The sequence below is a fragment of the Pelobates fuscus genome, chromosome 7, assembly GCF_036172605.1.
Source record: "Pelobates fuscus isolate aPelFus1 chromosome 7, aPelFus1.pri, whole genome shotgun sequence".
In the NCBI taxonomy this organism is placed as follows: domain Eukaryota; kingdom Metazoa; phylum Chordata; class Amphibia; order Anura; family Pelobatidae; genus Pelobates; species Pelobates fuscus.
In genome coordinates this window covers 15,020,509-15,023,008 of record NC_086323.1, presented here as the reverse complement: position 1 = coordinate 15,023,008, position 2,500 = coordinate 15,020,509, and the positions used below count along the sequence as shown (strand labels likewise).

The following is a 2,500-nucleotide window of genomic DNA, read 5'->3' as shown; positions in this document are numbered from 1 at the left end:
AGAGCCTGAGGCATGCTTTGCCCGCAGTCAAAGATGCTGACATCATAAATAGGGATCCAAAACTTTTTCTTTTTTTCCGCAACAGCTTGGTGCTTAGAACCTCTTGGATCTCTGTTTAAGAAGTTTCTTCTCCTTTTGTACAAGTTTAGCACAGCCAGTGTAAACTGGGCCTGAAAAAATTGAGTGAAACTCATGGTCGTTCCTCTCCACGGAAATCTTTAGTAAAAGGCGAAAGATTTATTCGATCTGAAGAGAAACCAGAGTATAAATTTCATCCATCTGACAGCAGGCAAGGTGTGGAACCTGCCTTTCACACGTATGGTGAGCAACCCTACATTAAGCTTTAACTTGGAGAATCTGCCATAAATATTAATGACCCCACTAAATATGTAAAAAAAGAAAAAAATATCATTTTTTTTTTTTATAGCTTGTATCATGTTAACAGCAAAGGGAAGAGGAGCACAGCTGCTTGCAGTGCAACATGGGTATTCAAATGAGGCATGCCCACTGCTGACACGCCCCTAAATGCATGCTTGGTCTCTCGGCAGAGCCCCGCAGCTGTCAAGAATGCCAGAGCCTGAGGCATGCTTTGCCCGCAGTCAAAGATGCTGACATCATAAATAGGGAACCAAAACTTTTTCTTTTTTTCGCAACAGCTTGGTGCTTAGAACCTCTTGGATCTCTGTTTAAGAAGTTTCTTCTACTTTTGTACAAGTTTAGCACAGCCAGTGTAAACTGGGCCTGAAAAAATTGAGTGAAACTCGTGGTCGTTCCTCTCCACGGAAATCTTTAGTAAAAGGCGAAAGATTTATTTGATCTGAAGAGAAACCAGAGTATAAAATCCATCCATCTGACAGCAGGCAAGGTGCGGAACCTGCCTTTTACACGTATGGTGAGCAACCCTACATTAAGCTGTAACTTGGAGAATCTGCCATAAATATTAATGACCCCACTAAATATGTAAAAAAAGAAAAAATATCTGGGGTTTTTTTTAAGCTTGTATCATATTAACAGCAAAGGGAAGAGGAGCACAGCTGCTTGCAGTGCAACATGGGTATTCAAATGAGGCATGCCCACTGCTGACACGCCCCTAAATGCATGCTTGGTCTCTCGGCAGAGCCCTGCAGCTGTCAAGAATGCCAGAGCCTGAGGCATGCTTTGCCCGCAGTCTAAGATGCTGACATCATAAATAGGGAACCAAAACTTTTTCTTTTTTTCGCAACAGCTTGGTGCTTAGAACCTCTTGGATCTCTGTTTAAGAAGTTTCTTCTACTTTTGTACAAGTTTAGCACAGCCAGTGTAAACAGGGCCTGAAAAAATTGAGTGAAACTCATGGTCTTTCCTCTCCACGGAAATCTTTAGTAAAAGGCGAAAGATTTATTCGATCTGAAGATAAACCAGAGTATAAAATCCATCCATCTGACAGCAGGCAAGGTGCGGAACCTGCCTTTTACACGTATGGTGAGCAACCCTACATTAAGCTGTAACTTGGAGAATCTGCCATAAATATTAATGACCCCACTAAATATGTATAAAAAGAAAAAATATCTGGGTTTTTTTTAAGCTTGTATCATATTAACAGCAAAGGGAAGAGGAGCACAGCTGCTTGCAGTGCAACATGGGTATTCAAATGAGGCATGCCCACTGCTGACACGCCCCTAAATGCATGCTTGGTCTCTCGGCAGAGCCCTGCAGCTGTCAAGAATGCCAGAGCCTGAGGCATGCTTTGCCCGCAGTCAAAGATGCTGACATCATAAATAGGGAACCAAAACTTTTTCTTTTTTTCGCAACAGCTTGGTGCTTAGAACCTCTTGGATCTCTGTTTAAGAAGTTTCTTCTACTTTTGTACAAGTTTAGCACAGCCAGTGTAAACTGGGCCTGAAAAAATTGAGTGAAACTCATGGTCGTTCCTCTCCACGGAAATCTTTAGTAAAAGGCGAAAGATTTATTCGATCTGAAAAGAAACCAGAGTATAAAATCCATCCATCTGACAGCAGGCAAGGTGCGGAACCTGCCTTTTACACGTATGGTGAGCAACCCTACATTAAGCTGTAACTTGGAGAATCTGCCATAAATATTAATGACCCCACTAAATATGTATAAAAAGAAAAAATATCTGTTTTTTTTTTAAGCTTGTATCATATTAACAGCAAAGGGAAGAGGAGCACAGCTGCTTGCAGTGCAACATGGGTATTCAAATGAGGCATGCCCACTGCTGACACGCCCCTAAATGCATGCTTGGTCTCTCGGCAGAGCCCCGCAGCTGTCAAGAATGCCAGAGCCTGAGGCATGCTTTGCCCGCAGTCAAAGATGCTGACATCATAAATAGGGAACCAAAACTTTTTCTTTTTTTCGCAACAGCTTGGTCCTTAGAACCTCTTGGATCTCTGTTTAAGACGTTTCTTCTACTTTTGTACAAGTTTAGCACAGCCAGTGTAAACTGGGCCTGAAAAAATTGAGTGAAACTCGTGTTCATTCCTCTCCACGGAAATCTTTAGTA

At 42.1% G+C, this 2,500-nt stretch overlaps 5 non-coding genes across 5 annotated transcripts in view; all 5 read right to left on the bottom strand.

The window, feature by feature from the left end:
• Nucleotides 1-152: 152 nt before the first annotated feature.
• On the bottom strand, nt 153-266 carry LOC134569848 (U5 spliceosomal RNA). Its single transcript, XR_010084514.1, has one exon. It is a non-coding gene; the product is annotated as a U5 spliceosomal RNA (small nuclear RNA).
• Nucleotides 267-723: 457 nt separating this feature from the next.
• LOC134569661 (U5 spliceosomal RNA) lies at nt 724-837 on the bottom strand. Its single transcript, XR_010084331.1, has one exon. It is a non-coding gene; the product is annotated as a U5 spliceosomal RNA (small nuclear RNA).
• Nucleotides 838-1,292: 455 nt separating this feature from the next.
• Nucleotides 1,293-1,406, bottom strand: LOC134569949 (U5 spliceosomal RNA). Its single transcript, XR_010084611.1, has one exon. It is a non-coding gene; the product is annotated as a U5 spliceosomal RNA (small nuclear RNA).
• Nucleotides 1,407-1,860: 454 nt separating this feature from the next.
• On the bottom strand, nt 1,861-1,974 carry LOC134569423 (U5 spliceosomal RNA). Its single transcript, XR_010084100.1, has one exon. It is a non-coding gene; the product is annotated as a U5 spliceosomal RNA (small nuclear RNA).
• Nucleotides 1,975-2,428: 454 nt separating this feature from the next.
• Nucleotides 2,429-2,500, bottom strand: part of LOC134569609 (U5 spliceosomal RNA) — a 114-nt gene continuing 42 nt past the window's right edge. Inside the window, exon 1 of the small nuclear RNA XR_010084283.1 lies at nt 2,429-2,500. This exon is cut by the window's right edge and continues 42 nt beyond it. This is a non-coding gene — a small nuclear RNA (U5 spliceosomal RNA).